The sequence below is a fragment of the Lynx canadensis genome, chromosome B1 (genome assembly GCF_007474595.2).
Source record: "Lynx canadensis isolate LIC74 chromosome B1, mLynCan4.pri.v2, whole genome shotgun sequence".
NCBI classification, from domain to species: domain Eukaryota; kingdom Metazoa; phylum Chordata; class Mammalia; order Carnivora; family Felidae; genus Lynx; species Lynx canadensis.
The window spans coordinates 164,956,430-164,979,294 of NC_044306.2; the positions used below are offsets into that span (position 1 = coordinate 164,956,430).

At 39.3% G+C, this 22,865-nt stretch overlaps 1 protein-coding gene and 2 pseudogenes across 2 annotated transcripts in view; 1 reads left to right on the plus strand and 2 right to left on the minus strand.

The window, feature by feature from the left end:
* The window catches only part of FRYL (FRY like transcription coactivator), a 279,655-nt gene that overhangs the window by 37,618 nt on the left and 219,172 nt on the right, over window positions 1-22,865 (plus strand). For both annotated transcript variants that reach the window (XM_030313899.2, XM_030313898.2), the window contains exon 2: window positions 2,690-2,868. The gene's annotated coding sequence lies outside the window, so the exon portion shown is untranslated. The remainder of the gene's footprint in view (window positions 1-2,689; window positions 2,869-22,865) is intronic.
* LOC115513080 lies at window positions 14,582-16,127 on the minus strand (annotated as a pseudogene).
* On the minus strand, window positions 16,002-17,101 carry LOC115512657 (annotated as a pseudogene).

Sequence of the window (22,865 nt, forward strand, 5' to 3'; positions counted from 1 at the left end):
GATTATCTGGTACCTGTTATTCTTCTTTTTCCTTTCTTTCTGTAATTTGAGTCTTTAAATCTCTAGGGTATAGAGTATGTTTAAACCATGAGTTTAAACTAGAATCTGTTTAAACCATGTCCTTTCTGTGGTTTTGAAGTTCTTAATGAAAAATGGTAACACTCATGAACCTTGAGCACATCATGCTTAGTAAAATAAGCCAGTCACAAAGAACAAATCCTGTGTGGTTCCGCTTGCGTGAGGTTCCCAGAGCAGTCAGACTCCTTGATAGAGAAAGGGGAAAGGAGAATGCTTGTTACCAGGGGCTGAGCTGGGGGGGTGGGGGTAGGCGGGAGAATGGGGAGTTAGTGTTTAATGGGCACAAAGTTTCAGTTTTGCAAGATAGAAGGAGTTCTGGAGATGGGTGGTAGTGCTGTTTGCAAATAGTGTGAATGTACTTAATGCTGCTGACTGCACACTTAATGATTAAGATGGTAAATTATATGTTATGTGCATTTTGCCACAATTTAAAAAAGATAATGAAACTATTGTCTTTTGGTAAGGCTTGCCCTCTTTCCCTATTTTTGGTGGATATTACTGAATAAAGTGAATCAAATTGCCCCCCCCCTTTTTATTGAGGTATAACTGACATGTACCCCTGTATACATTTAAGGTATACATCATAATGACTTATGACATATATTGTAAAATGATTACGAATCAAGTTGGCTCTTGATTAAATAAAGAAATAATGGGTTGCTGCTCTTACATCATGAATCTGTATGAGATTCCGCGTAATTGAAACCTGTTGATGATCAGAAATTCTCATCATCATGACTTTCAAAGGTGTCAAACCTTAAACTGTTGCTTCTAGAGCCAAGAGTGTAGTATGGCTGGAAAACACAATTTTTTAATTTTGTATGTCAATTTAAAAAATATTTATTGGTTACTTTGTTGAGTGAATAGCAGTAACATTTGTTGAGTGATATATATTGGCTCTTCTTAGTTTATACTTCATACTTACAATACTTGCAGTACCCTTTATAGTCTTTGTAAACTAGTCCTTGAAGGTGTGAGAGTTGAGAAATCCAATGCTCTGGTCGGATAAGTGATTTTTTGCTTTAAAAATGATTTTAGAGGAATTTCAGTGCATGGAAACAAAGGGTGGGCATTCCAGATGGAAAAAAGATGTGGGTGTAGGAATGGGATATGTTTGCACGGAGCAGAGTTCAGCTTGTCTGTAGTCTAGAGAATATTAGGGAGATGTGCTCGTAGTTTATTCTCTGCCATTAGGATCTTGACTTTGAGGCTAATTAATTTCTGAACTTTATTCTGTAGGAATTAGGAGTACCACTGTACTACCAAACCAGAGAATTTTGTGATCCTAGTTGTGCACTTGGCAGCAATCTGAGGTTCATTGGAGTAGTGAGAGAGGGGAGGTCAGATACAAGTTAGAATGGGCACTTAAAATTCTTTCAAAGTCATTAGGAAGAGTATTTTAGTATTTAGTATTGGGTCAGAGTGCAAGTGACTGGAAACTGAGAGAAACAGTATACCCATTAGTCATTCCCCATCTTCCTCTCCCCCGCAGCCCTTCAACCACTAATCTGTTTTTTCTGTATGTAGATTTGTTTATTCTAGGCATTTCATATAAATAGAATCATGTAATATGTGGCCTTTTGTGACTAGCTTCTTTGACTTTGCATAGTTTTTAGGATTCATCTATGCTGTAGCATGTATCATTACTTCATTCCTTTTTGTGGCAGAAATATTCCATTGGATGGGATCTATCACATTTTATTTATCCGTTCATCAGTTGATGACCATTGTCTTTTTTTTTTCTTTAAATATGATACATAAAATACAAGCCCACCCTTTTTATCATTATATTCAAGGAACATAAATTTACTCTGTCAAATTGCTATAAAAGTGGATGACCATTGTCTTGTTTCTGCCTTTTGGTTATTACAAATAACACTACTGTGAACACTTACGTTTTTATTTTTGCATGGATGTATTTTATCACTTGTTATATACCCAGGAGTCGAATTGCTAGATCATGTGTAACTTGGGTTGTTTTCAGTGTTTCACTTTTACAAACAATCTCACAACAGTCTTGCTGTATACTTTATGAGTGTACAAGTACATGTGTAGGAGAATGTCCCAGAAAGAGGATTGTTGGGTCAAAGGATAAATTCATTCCTAACTTTGTAGATATTGACACCACCACCAGGAACAGAGGGTGCTTATTTGTTGGGGTACTTTGGGGGTACCTTTTGAAATAAAGGCTGTTCTGGGGTCATTACCCCAAGTCCTATAAGGTATATATCCTCAAGTACTGTGGAAGCACTCCTTTGATGATCCTCCTTGTTTCATTAAGAAACAGGTAATTGTGTTTAGATGGTAGGGAAATTTATAATGTATTTGACAAAGAAGTTATGGGTGGCAAAGAAATCTTTAATTTAGAGCCTTTGGAAGACTAATTCTCATTTTCTTGTTTTCTCTCTCCAGGTAGATTCTTTCCCTACGTAGTTAAGATACTTATATAAGTAAGTTCTTCTTGTGCAAGTTCTCAGTTATAAAAACTTAGCTTCAGTAATGATATTTGTTCTATAAAAACCACTAAAATGGGACACCTTTTGTTTTAAACATGGGTGCTACTAATAACCAGCCCGAGTATTTTCCTTTTCTCTATTTTTTTATCTTCCAGCCTTGAACATTCCATATTCTGCTTCGTACATGGTGAATCACTACGGCTTTGCACTACTGTGCCCACTTGCGTGCCTATAAAGTACAACAAGCTCCAGGTCGAAAAAGCTTCTAGATGGATCCTTTCCAAAATTGGTGTCTTTTCTACAAACTCTGTGCCTCAACAACCCTTTCTAAGTGGTAAGGATACGTACTTTTTCTTAAAAAGAATAATAGAAGTTTGTAAAGATAATTTTTGTGTGAATTGCCTTCCCCTCTATGATGCCTTCTCTTCTTATAATACCTGCCTTTTTTTTTTTTTTTTTTGCTAACTTAAAAAAATCACATCTAAAAATAGCAGTAACATCAGGTTTTTGGAGGCTCAGAACATTCCTTCCATGAGATTCTAGGTCCAGGATTATATGTAACATTTATAGAGAGTACATTAAAAATACGTAAACGTGTGTGAAGTCTGTACTCCGTGCATTCTCCATAATCCCTTATTGTAAGACTGAGGTAGTTTATCCTGTTGCGGTCTTTTCCTGTCAGTTTAGGTGCTTTGAGTCCATCCGGTCAAGAACATCGTCTTACTTCCCACTGATGTGTACATTATGTAATGACACATTTTTGGAGATGATAAGAGGAGAGTGACGTCAACTCTTTTTTTTTTTTTTCCCCCGGGCACTATGTGTGCCTTTTCGCGTTCTAACATTTTTTGGAAGCATGGATGCTAGTTAGCCGACATGTTTTTTGAACACCTCTGAGATTTCCTCAGTACCTTTTTGTTGGGGGGCAGAGGAGTAAAAGTGAGCAGAACCAGTTGTTGATATGGGGGACCTTTGAAAGAAAAATCATTGAACTAGGCTCACTTTGAGTGTCAGGCGACAAATATTTATCAAATGCCTGCTATCGAAGCATGAAAATATATAATGGCGTTTAGTGTTGTAGAGAAGTCAGTCACCAAATGGAAACCATGGCATTAAATGAGGATGCAAGGTCAAGAGGGTGAGTGAAGAATGGGGTACATTTTAGCCCTAGTTCTGATCATTAATTGTATGGTGTTCTTGAGTGCAGGTTAATTAGCCTTAGTAGACCTCAGTTTTCTCATCTATGAAATGAGCGAAATAAACTAAATGTTTTTTCAGGTTTTTTGGTATTTTCATACATCTAACACTTTATGATCATAATGAACAAATTGGTAGATTTTTTGGTTTTTTGAGGATACCTTTCTTCTGTAACCTATTTGATGGATTTTTAGACTATGTTCTTGGAAGTGTGGGGTTACAATAACGCCTTCACTAACACAACATTTTTCAGTTAATCATTTTGTTTGGAAGTTGAGGTCTTTCATTCTTTCTCTCCACATTTTTTATCCTTCTCTTCTATTGACCTCTAGAATTTTCCTTTATTTGACTCTGATGTTGTCTCTTTTATCATGTTGGTGGCTCTCATCCTGCTTCCTTGATACTTCTAGCATCCATCATTTTCATCTTACTGATTTTCCAATATCACTACGTCTTAGACCAGAGCTCCCAATCCTGGGACCTTTACACATACAGTTACCTGTTGAAATAAGCTTGGGAGAAGGGTGTGATTCTTTGGCAGGGAGCTGAAACCGATTAGTTACCCAGCATTCGTTCATCAGGACTGGAATCCAAAAGTTCTGCCTGCTGCGCACACCCCATCACTTCGTACCTTAGACCTCACCATCTCCTGGAAGACTTCTAATTTCTGAGGCTTTGGCAAGCTTCCTGTCATGATCATAACCCTCTGTCACATCCCACTTCTTAAATCTGTTTTTAGTATTAATTTTGACTTGTAGTTTCTTGGCATTTGTTTTTGTTTTTGTTTTGTTTTCTTTAACCAGGTGGACTGTTTCCTAGCCTCATTAGCTTTCCACTTACCCAAACTCCACGGTCATTCTTACATCTTATGGTCTCTTGCCTTTTTAAAACTCTGAGGAACACATCTTAATTAGTTCTCAAACCTAAGTTCGTTGGCCATATATATCCTTTTTCTAGGTGCTTGAAATAGTTGGAAAAGGGCACATAACTCAGTTTGTAAAAGTCATTTGCTTGATCTCCGAACTGGTTCTTTTCAAAGTTGGCTTCTTACCCTTCTTTTGAAAGATCCCACACCTTGTCACGGTCCAGTTGCCTTTTTGGGGTGATCTAGCATACTTCCTGACCTTTTTCCATCAGATTTTTTTCTGTGTCTGAATAAGAAAGATTTTGCCTTATTTTTAATTTTTATTATGGAAAAAAATTTTTAACTTGTACAAAGTAAACAGGCTAGTGTAATGAACCCCTTTGTATTCATCACTCAGGTTTAATAATTATCAAATCATGGCCAAATTGTTTGTTTCTCTTCCATGGACTTCTTTCCCACTCTGTATTATTTTAAAGCAAATCCTAGACATCATATAACTTGTTTATATTCCCGTATGTATTCTTAAAGTAGATCTTCTTTTAAAAAATACAACCACGATACTGTTATCATCTTTAAAAAAAAAAAACAGCAACAATCCCAATGTAATAAAATGTGCGGTTCGTGGTAATTTTGATTCTTTCATACATTTCCAAAGCAGTTGAGCTGTTTGAATCAGGATCTAGATAAGCCCTCCCTTCATTGCAATTCGTTGATTTTTCTCCTAAGTTCCCCCTGCCTTGTGTCCTTAAAATTTTTGTTGAGCAAATTGGGTCTTTGGGCCGTAGATGTGGGTGTTCCTGATTACATTCCTGTGAAGTGATTAAATGTACTCATCTGTCAGTGTGCGTGGCTGGCTTAGTCTGTGGAGCATGCGACTCTTGATCTTGGGGTTGTGAGTTCAAGCCCCGCGTTAGGTGTAGAGGTTACTTAAAAATGCAGTCTTAAAAAAAATAAGCATATTCCTCTGTCCTTTGTTTTTCTTGTTAATTGGCAGTTGGATCCGGAGATTTGCTCAGATTCAGGTTCAATTTCTTTTGGCAAGTGTCTGTCTGGTACACAAGTGTTTAGTCGTCTCTCTTAATGCTGATTAGTTGCCGTTTATGCTCAATGCTTTAGATGAGAGAATGCCAAACGTTCTCTGTAAGGGGCCAGATAGTGTATTTTTAGGCTTTGTGGGCCATCTGGTCTCCTCTGATACAGTTACTATACTCTGCCCTTGTAGTGGGAAAGTAGCCATAGACAAAATGTGAATGAATGGCCATAGCTGTGTTCTAATAATACTTTATTTACAAAAACAGGCAGTGGGCTCCCTGCTTTAGGTCTATTAAATAATTAGGGGTTGCAAGACGTAACACTGTAACTTTACTGTTCACTTATTATGTGAAATCTTCTATAAAGGGAAACTGTTCCTTATGTACTATTTGTTACCTAGTAGTGCAGTATGTATAGGAAAGGTTGGAGAAAAGCTTGATAGTTTCTTCTGACTTACCAATTTCAAAACAATGAGTTGGTTATATTAGCCTTCTCCAATGGTGATCAGTTAGGGTCGCCTCTTCTTCCCTAGACTCATTATGGACTCTTAGATTTAAACATACTGACTTTTGAAAAATTCATTTTTTTTTTTCTGCTTCAATTATTTAATCTTGGACCAGTGGGAGCCTTTTAAAGTTGCTGAGTTATTTTGACATGACTCTAGTAGTTTGTGATAGCTTCTTTGATTATCTGGTATGACAGGGATTTCTAGGCACATCATGTACATTTCCTCTCTACACCTGATATCGCTGGACCCAAAAGGACCCCTGATTCCTTTACTGGGGAGTAGGATTTCAAGACTACAATCTGGCCTCTAGAGGTTCTTATTTCTAATGGATTGACCATCGTCACTAGATCTTTTCTGTTGTCAAAATTAGGAAAAAATTTTTTTTAAGATTAAGAACCTCATGAGTTTATACTGATATTTCCAATTCTGTTTCAGCTCTATAAGATTTTTGCTCAGTCTTTTATTTTACATCTGTATCTTTTTTTCTTAGCTAAGAATTCTGGTTCTCAATGACACCAGGGATAATACTATCAGAACTGGGTGCCTCATGTGTCTCTGTGTTCCCGTTGGTAATGTGTGAAAGTGCCTATTTGTCTATGCATAACCTCAGCAACACAATATGTTGTCAAACTTTTGTTTTTTTACTGAATGGAATATCACTGTTATGTTAATTTCACTCATCTCATGCGTGAAATTGAATATCTTTAACTTTAAAAATTTCCTTATAGACATTTTATTTTATTTACTTTTTAAATGTTTATTTATTTTTGAGAGAGACAGAATTTGAGTGGGGGAGGGGCAGAGAGAGAGGGAGACACAGAATCTGAAGCAGGCTCCAGGCTCTGAGCTGTCAGCACAGAGTCTAATGCGGGCATTGAACTCACAAACTGGGAGATCATGACCTGAGCTGAAGTCGAACGCTTAACCCACTGAGCCACCCAGGAGCCCTATACACGTTTTAGAATCATTTAAATTAACAACAATTTTTTTTAAAGATAGTCTTATACCAAGTTTACCTTGAGGTACACATTGGGCTGAATATATTTTTATATGGTTAGGAGGCATTTGCATTTTTCTTTACTGTTAACTGTCCATTTTTTTAAGCCTCGTTTTCTTCAGGTTTGTTGATATTTGCTATTTTATAAGCCCTTTACATATTAGGAATATAAACCTTTTGTCTGTTTTCTTCTTCCTCCCACTTAAATAGAGGTTTGTCTTATCTGCTCATAGCTTGCTTTATTTTGCTTCTCCTTTTCCAGTAATGTTACATTTATTCTTTTGGCTGAGTGATCATTCACTGGTGATTCTACAGCTCAGACCTAATTCACTATTTCTTCAACTCAATATTCCCCAGGTAGAATTCCACTTTATCCACAGATTTGATGTTCCTGTGTTCCCTTTATTAGGTAATGGCATTATTATTTTCCCAGTCAAGAACTCAAAGTGGTCTCTTGTGGTATATTTATTATTCAGCACGTGCTTGGTTTTTTTTTTTTTTTTTTTTTAAAGAAATTTACTATTATTATTTTTTTTACATTTATTTTTGAGAGACAGAGACAGAGCACAAACGGGAGAGGGGCAGGAGAGAAGGAGACACAGAATCCAAAGCAGGCTTCAGGCTCCCAGCTGTCGGCACAGAGCCCGACGTGGGGCTTGAACCCATGAACTTTGAGATCATGACCTGAGCTGAAGTTGGACGCTCAATCGACTGAGCCACCCAAGCACCCCCTGCCAGGTGCCAGGTACTGGGCTAGGTATAGGTAACAAATAGTTATAATCCTACGTCTTAGGAATAGTCTAATGGGGAATAGATATTAATCAAATATATACATAAACCCATGTCTGCATGTGTGTAAGTATTCCAAGAGAGACTATAAAGGTTGGGACATGGTACTAGACTAGAGAGTTTAGGTGGGTAGGTCTTTGAGGGAGGGACATTCAGATTGAGATTTGAAGACCGGTTAGGGTTCCGCCTGGTGAAAAACACCAGGGTGCCAGTTTGCAGATAAAGGAAAACAGTGAGTGAAGGATCCTGAGGCAGGAAAGAAGTTGAACGTGTAGGAAGTGAAAAGTCCAGTTTGGTATGTAGGGAGGCAGGGTGGAGGGCCTTGAGATGCAACTTGATTTAGTTTGTAAAACAATCACTCCCAGCTGTAGTGGGGCAATGTATGGGAGGGAGAACTTTAGGAGGCTGTGGTCGTATTTGTGAAAAGTGATGGTCCCCCATTCGTTCAGTTGTGAATTTCTTTCGGTTCTACTTCAGTGCTTTGTTGGTGTCTCCCACAGCCTTAGTTCAGAAAGTTATCTGTTGGCTACTCCAGTAGGTGTTTACAAACTGGTCCTGCTCATTCAGCCTTCTTTCCCATATGCTTCTAAAGGTAACTTTTAGAAATCACAGGTCCATTCATATTACTTACTTCGTCAAAAACTCATGGTGGCTCCCTGTGTTGGTTACTTTTGTGTGTCATCTGGACTAGGCTAATGGATGCCTAGAGAGCTGGTAAAACATTATTTCTGGGTATGTCCGTGAGGGTGTTCCCGGAAGAGATTAGCATTTAAATGAGTAGACTGAGTAAAGAAGGTCCACCCTCACTGCTGTGGGTGGGCATCACCAATCCACTGAGGATCCAAATAGAACAAAAAGGCAGAGGAAGAGTGAATTTGCTCACTCTCCTTGAGCTGGGATTTCCATCTTCTGCTGTCCTCAGACATTTTAGCTTCAGGTTCTTGGGCCTTTGGAGTCTGGGACTTATACATATTTATTTATTTTTAAATTTATTTATTGTTTAATTTACATCCACGTTAGTTAGCATATAGTGCAACAATGATTTCAGGAATAGATTCTTTAATGCCCCTTACCCATTTAGAACATCCCTCCTCTCACAACCCCTCCAACAACTCTGTTTGTTCTCTATATATGAGTCTTTTATGTTTTGTCCCCCTTCCTGTTTTTATATTTTTGCTTCCCTTCCGTTATGTTCATCTGTTTTGTATCTTAAATTCCTCATATGAGTGAAGTCATATATTTGTCTTTCTCTGACTAATTTTGCTTAACATAGTACCCTCCAGTTCCATCTATGTAGTTGCAAATGGCAAGATGTCATTCTTTTTGACTGCTGATTAATACTCTGCAGTATTACTGCACACACATCTTCTTTATCCATTCATCCATCGATGGACATTTTGGGCTCTTTCCATACTTTGGCTATTGTTGATAGCACTGCTATAAGCGTTGGGGTGCATGTGCCCCTTCGAAACAGCACATCTGTGTCCTTTGGATAAATACTAGTAGTGCAATTGCTGGGTCGTAGGGTAGTTCTAGTTTTAGTTTTTTGAGGAACCTCCATACTGTTTTCCAGAGTGGCTGCATCAGTTTGCATTCCCAACAGCAGGGCAAAAGAGATCCTCTTTCTCCGCATCCTCGCCAACATCTGTTGTTGTCTGAGTTGTTAATTAATGTTAGCCATTCTGACAGGTGTGAGGTGGTATCTCATTGTGGTTTTGATTTGTAATTCCCTGATGATGGGTGATGTTGCGTATTTTTTCATGTGTCGGTTGGCCATCTGGATGTCTTCTCTGGAGAAGTGTCTATTCATGTTTTTTGCCCATTTCTTCACTGGATTATTTGTTTTTTGGGTGTTGAGTTTTTTTTTTTTTTTTTTAATTTTTTTTTTCAACGTTTATTTATTTTTGGTACAGAGAGAGACAGAGCATGAATGGGGGAGGGGCAGAGAGAGAGGGAGACACAGAATCGGAAACAGGCTCCAGGCTCTGAGCCATCAGCCCAGAGCCTGACGCGGGGCTCAAACTCACGGACCGCGAGATCGTGACCTGGCTGAAGTCGGACGCTTAACCGACTGCGCCACCCAGGCGCCCCATTTGGGTGTTGAGTTTGATAAGTTGTTTATAGATTTTGGATACTAACCCTTTATCTGATATGTCATCTCCCATTCCGTCAGTTGCCTTTTAGTTTTGCTGATTGTTTCCTTTGCTGTACAGAGGAAGCACAGCAAAGGATGTGCTTTATCTTGATGAGGTCCCAATAGTTCATTTTTGCTTTTGTTTCCCTTGCCTCTGGAGACATGTTGAGTCAAGAAGTTGCTGCGGCTGAGGTCAAAGAGGTTTTTTGACTGCTTTCTCCTTGAGGATTTTGATGGCTTCCTGACACATTTAGAGCATTCAGTATTTGATTTCTATGGTGGTGGAGAATGGCCAATAAAATCATGACCATGTAGCATATCTAAATCTCTTCTTTTACCTGAGATGTCTTGTAGACAAACTTATACTTGGCTAACTTGTTATTGGGATCTTGCTAGCTTGAAAGCACTAGTCTGCATGTTGACAATATTAGTATACTTGATTCTCATATGTGATTTTGTTTGTATATCAGAGCCAGCCAGCATGTTTCTTTTTTTTTAAATTTTTTTTTTTTTTAATGTTTATTTATTTTTGGGACAGAGAGAGACAGAGCATGAACGGGGGAGGGGCAGAGAGAGAGGGAGACACAGAATCGGAAACAGGCTCCAGGCTCTGAGCCATCAGCCCAGAGCCTGACGCGGGGCTCGAACTCACGGACCGCGAGATCGTGACCTGGCTGAAGTCGGACGCTTAACCGACTGCGCCACCCAGGCGCCCCCAGCCAGCATGTTTCTTTTGTGAAGAGAAGAGTCCTATCATTTACTGCCTGCAAACTTGGAAAAAATGATCTTATGTGCTCCATCTTTTTTTTTTTTTTTTTGTAAGTTTATTTATTTTGAGAGAGAGTGCCCATGAGCAGGGGAAGGGCAGAGCGAGAGGGAGACACAGATTCCCAAGCAGGCTCTGCACTGGCAGCACAGAGCCCGATGCAGGGCTCACACGAGTCATGAGGACATGACCTGAACCGAAATCAAGAGTCAGATGCTTAAGCAACTTAGCCACCCAGGTACCCATCCATCTTCTTTTATTTTTACAAGTTTTCCTCTTTTTCTCATGTTTCTTTCTCCTTCCCTCTCTTTTCCTCCTATAAATGAGACTAAGTCACTTTGCCTGATAATATAGCTTAGTATTGTGTAACTGTACCACATGCCTTGTGCTGATGAGGTCCTTTCTCATTATAACGGACATGGGGTTTATATAGATTTGTTTTACATGTGACTTTTCACAGATTAATGTAACTTTTAGTCTCTTTGGATCACTTCTTGAATTAAATGGCTATTTTTGTCCTCTAATACGTATTGATGCAATAAAACAGGAGATTATAATAATTTTAATAATTCCATCCTCAATGGGATTTCTTTTTGTCATTGGAAATGCGGTGGTCTAAACCTCCTAAATCTGTTTTAAAAGTAAATTTCCTAAAGTCACATGACAAATTTTTGGTGTTTCAGCGCTATTAAAGTAACGGGAAGTGTTTTGGTTATATTATTTTAAGGGAAAAATATCTTAATGGAAATTTTTAGTGAGCTTGCTTAAATTAGGACAATTAAGTCTTAGTTTCTGCAATATAATTTTGTTAAAAAAATTACTTTGAAACATTAACTAGGGCAGGTGCTTATCGGTAAGAATCAAATTCTCTCTTGGTACTGTGATCTTCATACTGCATTTAGTTTGGAGTGATGAAAGTTTTTATTTTGCAAACTGAGAACCTATAAGACAAAAAATGTTTCACGTAGCTCATGGTGTGACAGGTTTATGAAAGGCTTAAGAGATAAAATTGTCCTAAGTGAAAGATTACATTCCACGTAGGATTTATGTAACCAGTAGCGAGGGTGAAAAACCTGATGAGGTGGGAGAAGTGACTCAGTTCCTAGCTTTGCACTCTCCACTTCTATTTCCTCTCCTTTCTAATCCTACATGAGTATTCCGGTTTCAAATACAATCACAACCTTAATACAGAAGTCCGATATATTAAAAGATACGTACTTATTGTTTTGCAATGAGTCCCATTTGCACCATATTGAAACTTTCTATAACACTCTCCTTCTAGGACAGTTGAGGAGAGATGGTCCTAGAACTGGATGAGTCTCAGATTCCATAAAGGCATAGATCTGTCTTATTTATTGCGTCCTTCGCTACCTAGCTTGATAAACCACTGGGCTCGACAAAGGTAGCAGAAGTAGGTCTATTTTTATTTATTATACTCTAGCTGGTGTTAGGTTTCTAGAAAGCTTAAAATTTTTTTCTTTCCTTTTTTGCTTTACTCTAATAAATCTTCCAGTTAGTATTTACATCTAGCCTTGTTACGATTTGGACATTATGATTTGGATATATTAAAATTCTTAAGAACAGGAGCATAACCTATATTAGGAAGTTGGTTCAGAGACAACATTCCAAGGGCATTATTCTGATGACCCTGAACTCCACTAAATGGAGCCAGGGACCAAATATCGTCTTAACATAAAGCAAGATTAAAGGAAATGAATCAAACCAGGGACCTAGGAGAAAAAGGATGATTTAAGTGCTGTGGAAGGAAGTTTCATTTGAAACCACAGATATGGCAATTGATACTCGTATACTGTGTTAGGTTTTCCCTATAAATGTAGAGACTGCTAACACCGAATTTTGCAGCCAATTGAATTATCACTGGCATTTGAACTGCGAGCATCCATCTTTGCGAAACATTTTAAGTTAAAGATTATTTTAAGAATTCTGGCTGAAACAGAAGAATGTCACTTTCCTTTATAAAGTTGTTCTTGGACTTTTAAGTTAGTAGGAAGACATTAACAGAAGAGGATTGAACTTAGTCTTAAAATAACCTTCTCTGTGATTTGTTGGCCATAATATGATTTCTCCTTCCCCCACCTTTTGTTTTTAGTTAAAAAAAAATTGATTTCTGGTTTCTTTCCTTCTTTCTTTCTTTTTTGTTTTTGATTTCTAGTTTCATATCACTGTGGTTAGAAAAGATGCTTGATAGGATTTCAGTCCCCTTAAATTTATTCAGACTTGTTTTGTGTCCTACCTGATCTATCCTGGTGGATGTTGCATACATACTTGAGGATGTATATTCTGTTGCTTTTGGATGAAATGTTCTGTATATATCTGTCAGGTCTGTTGGGTCTAACATGTCATTTAAGGTGATGTTTTCTTATTTTCTGTCTGATCTATCCATTGATGTAAGTGGGGTATTAAAGTCCCCTGCTGGGACGCCTGGGTGGCTCAGTCAGTTAAGCAGCTGGCTTCGGCTCAGGTCATGATCTCCTGGTCCACAGGTTCAAGCTCCCTGTCGGGCTGTGTGCTGTCTTGACAGTTCAGAGTCTGGAACCTGCTTCAAATTCTGTGTCTCCCTCACTCTCTGCCCCTCCCCCGCTCATGCTCTGCCTGTTTCTGTCTCTTTCAAAAAATAAACGTAAAATTGTTAATGTTCTCTGTTGGTATTATATGGCTGTTTCTCCCTTCATGTCTGTTAATGTTTGCTTTATATATTCAGATACTTCTATATTGGGTTCATAAATATTTATAAACGTTCTAGTCTTTTGTTGGATTGACCCCTCTATCATTATATAGTACCCTTTGTCTCTTGTTACAATCTTTGTTTTAAAGTCGATTTTTTCCTTTTAAAAATTTATTAAAAAATTTTTTTAAATGTTTTATTTTATATTTGAGAGCAAGAGAGACAGAGCAAGAGCAGGGGAGGGCAGAGAGATGGAGACAGAATCTGAAGCAGGCTCCAGGCTCTGAGCTGTCAGCACAGAGCCTGATGCAGGGCTCGAACCCATGAACAGTGAGATCGTGACCTGAGCCGAAGTCAGACGCCCAACTGACTGTGCCACCCAGGCGCCCCTTAAAAAATTATTTTAGAAAGAGAGAGAGAGAGAGACCATGGGAGTGAGGGAGAGAGAAAGAGGGAAAGAGAGAGAATCTCAAGCAGGCTCTGCACTGTCAGAGCCCAATTCGGGGCTCAAACTCATGAACTGTGAGATCATGATCTGAGCTAAAATCTAGAGTCAGATGCTTAACTGAGCCAGACTGAGCCACTGAGGTGCCCCCGAGTTTTTGGTTATATATCCATAAGTATAGCTACCCTGGCTTTCTTTTGGTTTCCATATGGAATATCTTTTTCTATCCCATCACTTTCAGTCTGTGTGTGTTCTTAAGGCTAAAGGAGTCTCTTGTGGGCAGCATATAGATTTTGTTTTTTAGTCCATTTAGCTACTCTGTCTTTTGATTGTAGTATTTAGTCCATTTACAGTTAAAGTATAATTATTGATAGGTATGTACTCATTGCCATGTTGTTAGTTGTTTTCTGGCTGGTTTTTGTTCCTCTTTGTTCCTTTCTTCTCTTGCTCTCTCCCTTTGTGGTTTGCTGACATTCTTTAGTGGTATGCTTATGCTCCTTTATCTTTTGTGTATTTACTACCGGTTTTGTTTTGTAGTTAAGTTTAACTGTAACTATAACAAGTTATATGTATAACAGTCTATTTTAGGTTGATAAAATAGTTGTCAACTTAAGTTTGATTGCATTCTAAAGCTCAACATTGTTACTCCTCCCTTGCGTGTTTTTGATGTCACATTTTTCATCTTTTTTTCTTTGTCCCCTTTCTCTTTTAATCTTCTCCCTGCTTCAACTCTCAAAAAAAGTACCCAGAGATTAAGTGCAAGGAAACTCAAAGAACCAAGGTAAGCCAGCCCAAGATTAGCAGGCTCCCTCGCACAGGGGCCAAAGTCTGGGCCAGAGCCTGGAAGTAAAAGCTGGTGCAGTATAAAGTGGTTCTAGAGGCTAGGAGTAAATGGGGTACCCCCAGCAGGGCCAGGCTGTGTAAGAAGTGGTGTTTGTTAGCTTTGGCTAAGAGCTCCTTCCCAGAGGCATCCGGAAACTGGGCACTGTGCACCCACCCCATAGAAGGCCAAGACTAAGGCCCTGGCTCTAGACAAGGCACCCAAGCAGTGGAAAGCAGCCCATGGCAGTAAGCGGTCTTGCACTGGACAGACCTACATCTTTTTATCTTGTGTGTGCCTTATCTAAGTTATCCCTTAACTAGTTACTATAATCATAGTTATTTTTACTGCTTTTGTCCTTTTAACCTTAATAAGTGCTGAATCCATTATTTTCATTATTATATTTATCCTTCCAGTGAGATTTACTCTTTGATATGTGTTCCTGTTACTGACTAGCACTTTCTTTTCAGCTTGAAGAGGTCATTTTAACATTTCTTGTAAGTTTGATTTAGTGGTGATAAACTCCTTTGGCTTTTGCTCATCTGGAAAACTCTCTCTCTGCAATTCTGAGTAACTTTGCTTGGTTGGAAGTTTTCTTCTTTCGGCATTTTAAATACATGTGTCGCTCCCTTCTGGCCTGCAAATGGTCTGCTGAAAAATGTATTTATAGTCTTATGGGGGGGGGGTTCCCTTTTAGATAACAAGTTATTCTTCTCTTGCTGCTTTTAGGGTCTCTTTGAGTTAAGCTCATATGGATCTCCCTGGGCCTCCTGGATCTGGATGTCTGTTTTCTTCTCCAGGTTAGGGATGTTTTAAGCCATTCTTTTTTCTTTTTTTATTTTTTTTTTATTAAAAAAAAAAATTTTTTTTTTCAACGTTTATTTATTTTTGGGACAGAGAGAGACAGAGCATGAACGGGGGAGGGGCAGAGAGAGAGAGGGAGACACAGAATCGGAAACAGGCTCCAGGCTCCGAGCCATGAGCCCAGAGCCTGACGCGGGGCTCGAACTCACGGACCGCGAGATCGTGACCTGGCTGAAGCCGGACGCTTAACCGACTGCGCCACCCAGGCGCCCCAAGCCATTCTTTTTTCAAATAAGATTTCTGTGCCTTTCTTTCTCTTTGGGGAGCCCTGTGATAAGAATGTTAGTCCATTTGATGTAGTCCCATAAGTCCCTTAAGCCATGTTTTCTTTTTTCTTTTTTTTTTCATTATTTTTCTAGTATTTCATTTCTTTTTCTTGCTGCTCTGATTGGGAGAGTTCCACTGCCTTGTCTTTGAGTTCACTTATCCTTTCTTCTGTGTCATGTAGTCTGCTGGTGAACGCTTCTAGTGTATTTTTCAGTTCAGTCATTGTGTTCATCAGCTCTGTAACTTGTGTTTAGTACTTCTGCATATTTTCCATCTCTTTGTTGGAGTTCTGTGTTTATCCATTCTTTTCCCCATTTTCTCCCCAGTTTGGTGAGCATCTTTATGACCATTACTTTAGAACTCTTTATGAGGTAGATTACTTACCTCTCTTATCATTAAGGTTTTTTCCTGAGGTTTTTTCCTAAGAGCTAGATCTAGGCTCTGTTCCATCTGGTGAAAGTCCTCCAGGATCCCCATGATGTCTGCAAAGCTGCTGGCCTTGGGCAGAGAGACACAGTCATCCTCTTCAGACGAGCTGTGGGTTGCTTTGTGTTGTGGTTTGCAGCCTTCAGGGCTGGCAGAACAGAGCAGGGGGGGCTAATGGTAGCTCAGGGACCTCTACCTTGGTCTCCTTGGTGATGCCACTAATGGCAAAGGAAGTTGTACAGTGGAGTGAGGATCCAAAACCAGGTAAGGGAGGAGAGACATTTGAACTTCCTGGAGATAAGAAATCTGTTGTTAACGAAACCAAAGGTGTATCAGATGCTGCTATCTTGGCAATCTGGCCGTGCAGGTAGTTCAGCTCATCCTGCAGCACTGCGGTGCGACTTAGGGCTGACAGTGCTGGAATGGTCAGAAAGATGGTCACCTTGGACCCACGCAGATTGGGCACTGAGGCATTGTGCTGTGTGACAGTTAGAGGGCTAGGCTTCCAGGTGTGCCTCAGGAGCCACGTGTCACTCCTGACCCGGACATATATCTCCTCTTCATCACAGCATTCCAGGCAGTGTCGGCCAGAGCAGGGATGGGGGGCACATCCTTTAGACGCAGGTCAGACATGTTGGGTATGGGGTTTCAAAGGATGCCCAGGGACATGGCTTCAGGGGGCAGGTTGGTCCCAGTTTTTCTCACTACACTTTGAGTAGCCCCATGTGGCTTGTTTTACCAGATTGGGATGGTCACATTGGCTTCCATTCCTGATATTTCAACTGGCTTCTGCACTTGAAGAGCGAGGCAGCTACTGGGCAGCCCTAGGGACTAGGGGAGGCTGGAGGCATGACTCCTTCATATCAGGTACTCTTCCTAATGACCTTTCCTATCACAGTGGGCTCCCCCCCTGTGTTTTTTTTGTTTTTGTTTTTACTTTTGGTAAGGCAAATTTATTCTTTATGAAATTAACACACAATTTACCTTAACTGTGTTTAAATCTTGTTTTGAGAGGTCTCTAGCTTTTGTTCTGAAAAAATATATTGAAATCATAATTGCATTTTGATTTGAGAAGTTTGTTTCACAGAATTCCACATAACAGCTTATTTTAAAATAGAAGAAAGGGGCGCCTGGGTGGCGCAGTCGGTTAAGCGTCCGACTTCAGCCAGGTCACGATCTCGCGGTCCGTGGGTTCGAGCCCCGCGTCAGGCTCTGGGCTGATGGCTCGGAGCCTGGAGCCTGTTTCCGATTCTGTGTCTCCCTCTCTCTCTGCCCCTCCCCTGTTCATGCTCTGTCTCTCTCTGTCCCAAAAATAAATAAATGTTGAAAAAAAAAATTAAAAAAAAAAATAGAAGAAAACCCAGGTGAACAGTGTTTCGCCATTCATTTAGTAGCTTCGTCAGTTTCCATAGCGGCAAAGTTGAACATTTATAGAAATGGGTTTCTTTGGGTTAAAATGGTGATGCGTGTAAAGCACCTAACCTACTTCCTTGTGCATAGTAGGCCCTCAGTAATTAGTGGTTGTTATTGTTATTATTGGCTACTTAATTAATTTGGATTTCTAGGGCACATTTCTTTGGGTACAGCAAACCAGAACTGAATTCTTCCCTTCTGTATTTGTAATTTATTTAGACTGACTTCACCGCTGTAAAGAATAAAGCCTATTGGTGGAGTGGGGTGGGGCTTTTTGACTTTTGTGTGCAAGTCCTTGTAGAGTTACTGGATGTACTGGAATGTGAAGGATTAAGCTTTGTGGCATGTTCTATATGGTCATCCATAGTGACCAAACTCATTTGGAATGTTGTTTTGTTACTAACTTTGAAATGTGTTATTTTCCATACAGAGGATTTTGATCTGAATACATTGCTTATTATCTTTTATAAATTTCTAGAGCGAGAGGAACTGTCAATCAGTGTAAACCTTACCCTACACAGTGCTTCCTTTCATAAACATGGGGAGGAGGCATTCCCGAGATAACCATTTCTGGGATAAAGCCAGGCACCATTGTGTAACTAGGACGATACGGGATAGCACCCAACTTTGGGGCCTGTCACGCTGGGAAGTTACAGCTCACAGGCCTGCAGTGAAATAGTCATGTTTATTGAGCCTTAATTTTTTTATTTTTTTAAATCAGTGGCTAGCCAGGTCCTCAAATAGAGGCACAAAACCATTCATATCTTTGTAGATTGTCGATTCAGTGAACCTTCTGGCAACAGAGGTTGTGAGCCCCACTTACTTGGTGAGGTCGCCCCGTCTCCTCTTCCACTTAACTTGATGACTGTTTCTACCTGATTGTAGCTTGAACACATTTAGGTAGCTTTCTTTCTTTCTTTAAAAAAAATTTTTTTTAAGGGGCGCCTGGGTGGCGCAGTCGGTTAAGCGTCCGACTTCAGCCAGGTCACGATCTCGCGGTCCGTGAGTTCGAGCCCCGCGTCGGGCTCTGGGCTGATGGCTCAGAGCCTGGAGCCTGTTTCCGATTCTGTGTCTCCCTCTCTCTCTGCCCCTCCCCCGTTCATGCTCTGTCTCTCTCTGTCCCAAAAATAAATAAACGTTGGAAAAAAAAAATTTTTTTTAAAACATTCATTCATTTTTGAGAGGGAGAGAGAAAGAATGCTAGCAGGGGAGGGGCAGAGGGAGAGGGAGACACAGAATCTGAAGCAGGCTCCAGGCTCTGAGCTGTCAGCACAGAGCCCGACGTGGGCTCGAACTCTAGAACTGTGAGATCATGACCTGAGCTGAAGGTGGCGCTTAACCGACTGAACCACCCAGGTGCCCCTAGGTAGCTTTTCTCAACGTTTTTTTTTTTTTTTTTTTTGGGATAGAGAGAGACAGAGCATGAACAGGGGAGGGGCAGAGAGAGAGGGAGACACAGAATCGGAAACAGGCTCCAGGCTCTGAGCCATCAGCCCAGAGCCCGACGCGGGGCTCGAACTCACGGACCGCGAGATCGTGACCTGGCTGAAGTCGGACGCTTAACCGACTGCGCCACCCAGGCGCCCCTAGGTAGCTTTTCTTAAAGCACTGAAACTTGTCATCAACATGTATCTCTCTTCTGGCTAGTCTGTAAGCTCCTGGACGGTGGTGGTTGTGTCGGTATCACTTAGTGCAGATTCTGGAAGCTCAGAGTTGACCATTAGTCACTGTTAAGTTCATGTCTCCCTCTGGCTAATGGAAACTCCTCAACATTAACTGGTCCAATAAATATCATTCGATATTGCCTCTAACAATTCTTTAATGAAAACCTGTAGAGAAGCTAATCCCCATCCTGTATTTCTCCCATTATACCTATTTTTCTTTCTTTCTCCTCTGCAAATACACATTCTCTATTTCATTTAGGAAATTCAAATCCTTTGTCCTTTAGGACATTGCAAATCCTTCTCCATGAAGGATTTTCAACATATGTTTAATTTTAGTTGTAATTAAAATATAGAAATCTGGGAAAAGGTGAGAAATACGAACCAGAACTGGAAATTTGGAATTGCTCCTTAAAATACATTATTCTTTTAGTAATGAAAATATATTTGTAAACATTTTCCTCATTTAAGAATCGGAAATTGTGGGGCACCTGGGTGTCTCAGTCGGTTAAGCATCCGACTTTGGCTCAAGTCATGATCTCGCAGTTTGTGGTTCTGAGCCCTTCGTCGGGCTCTGTGCTGACAGCTCAGAGCCTAGAGCCTGCTTCAGATTGTGTCTCCTTCTCTCTCTGTCCCTCCCCTGCTTGTGCGTGCATTCTTTATTTCTCTCTCAAAAATAAATAAAACGTTAAGAAAAAAAAGAATCAGAAATTGTGTTAATTTTGGCTAAATTCTCTTATTTTAGGTAAATCATATGGAAAGAAAGTGAGTTGTGTTACAATTTTAAGGTTATCATGAGACAGGGTCCTTTATTGCATCACATGGCATTTTATAATATCATATAAAAGGTATAAAGATTGGCTTTATTGTCTTTATTTATAAAAGGTTTTACTGGGATTTAGAATTGGAAGTCTTTTATGTAGACTCTTTTTTTTTTACCCCCCCCACTTCAATTAAACTGTAATAATTTATTGAAAGTTAGTATATATAGGAAGAAACTTTGATGTCATTGAAATTTATTTTGGAGAAAATATTCCTTCTAAGACAAAGGCAGAGGAGACCATTTGAGCCAACAACTGGTGAACTTTGGAGTACTGTAAATCATGGTTGAATTATGAAAGTTGTATATTGTCCAGTCCTCTGCTGTTCTTTTTTGTATGTACTAGGCCTATGTTTTGCTCATTTCCTTGCTAATTAATAATGTGTCATGAAGCAGGTAGAGAAACAAAGGTAAGATTGAAACTAAAAGTTAGTGTTTAATTTGATTCTGCGTTTTAGAATAGTTTTACAGTGAATTGTTTTTATACATTTATGGACAACATGACAAGAATAGTATTTGCTTTGTGACATAGATATTCTGTATACATGTACATAATAAATACACAATGTATATTTTAACATTTTTATGCTTCTGAGTTTCCAAATAATATACATTAGCACTGAGTTTTACATTTAATAGTGTGCAGAAAACCTATATTTAATGGCAGAAACCTTTGCATTAATGCTTAGTTTGCATATTATTAGTTGAATTTAATCTTTATTTAATGCTTCAGTATTTTTTGGAAGCCAGTTTGCTAGGTGCTGTGGGAGATGTAATGATGATTCTTACTCTTTAGGGACTCCTACCCTCAGAACCAACTCTTAGAACCACAGAATTTTAGAACAGGAAGAACTTTAAGAGATTCTCTTCTCTTGGATGTTGTGTGTGCATGTGCATATCCAGCCCTCTTCAGTGCCTTCTGCCCCCTTCCCCCCCAATCTTCCCAGACATGGAATAATGTCTGTTTCTGTGCAGGGGAGAGAGGAGTTGAAGCAGGCAGGTGATTGGCTGGCATGGAATGTGTAGCTTTTCGAGTACTCTCTCCCACCACCTTTGCTGGTAAGCAGTAGGAGATGCAGGCCATTTTTTTTTTTTTTTTTAAGTCTGGGGATTTAAAACTATGAATTCCAGAAATTGTTTTAGTGGGTAGTGACTAGAATATAGCACTTTTTAAAAATAGCTTGGAAATTTACCAAAGTGTATTGCGGATTATTATTTCAAGTATATCATGTGGGTGTGTGTATACACACACACACACACACACACACACACACACACACACACACACACTGGGTTGTTATATAAAATGTATTGTAAGTACATTTATATACAATGTATTTTTTTATTGCAACAAAGAGTTTGGAAACACTCTCTAATCTGTCCATTTCACCCTTGTTTTAAACCTGGGGAGCAGCCATTGATATGCTTATCCCTAGATAGGTGACTTATTCCTTATACAGTGCTCTCCTATTATTGTGACCTCCTTCAAGGTAAACTGTTTGCTACACAGGTAGAAATATACACAGGTGGTATTTTACCACAGTTCATCTGAATAAAAGATATGCAGTGAGGTAGTTTTTTTAAATTACACTGCCTCTGGGTACAAAAAAACCCCACTTTGGTGGATCTGTTAATCTGTAAATTTTGTTTTATGATGGGCCTAACTTAGTACCAAGATGTGATTTAAGCACCAAGAGAATTTGGATTATTTAATACTAGTACATAATAAAACTACTTATCAAATATTCATGTGGGCACATACAGAGGCATAATTGTATTCTTGTAATGCACAATATAAATACTAATATTGTTTTGGAGAATCAGCATGGTATGCTGAAGCCATGGTTTGGAAAAAGGCATTGTAGTATGTTTTTATCTGTGGGAATTACTGGCAAGTATAATTGAGAGATTCTAAATACTGTAGTTGTTTACTTCCCTTTTGAATTTGGCCTCAATAATTTTCATCTTGCTTTTTTTAAAATAACCATTGGATTATTCTGTAAGACCCAGGGTACAAGCTAAACTCTGATCGTTTTATTGACTTTATATCTTTTAAAGATTTAAAGTTTCCTCCCACCAAAAATAGTTTAAAAAAATATTTCAACTGAGAAGAGTGGAATGAATGTTCATGTGCCCATTCCTCAGCCTCAACATTTATCAACTCTTTGTTATCTCTACCCACTCTCTTTCTCCAGTTCCCAGTTATTTTGATGCAATCCCTTGGTCATGAAACATCATCTGTAAATATTTCAGGATGTGTTTCTGAAAGACAGACTTTCATTTCTAGACTTATACAGTAGAATCCTCACCTGTTGGGGAATTTACGAAAGTTCTGAACACTCAAATTGTGTTTGGGATATTAGAGTGATATAAAGGAAAAGTGAGATCCTATAAATGGGCTAAATCGAAAAAGTGAAATACCTGATGAGCAGATGTACCAAAAAATAATAGAGGGGTGACAATGAAAAAACCCTTCAATAGCTTTTAAGTGCCCATGTGGAAAAAAGACAGATGAGCATTTTAAAAACAAGTTTCTTTATTTTGAGAGAGAGAGTGAGTGAGCATAAGCAGGGGAGGGGCAGAGAGAGAGGGGCACAGAGAGAGAATCCCAAACAGGCTCCACGCTGTCAGTGCAGAGCCC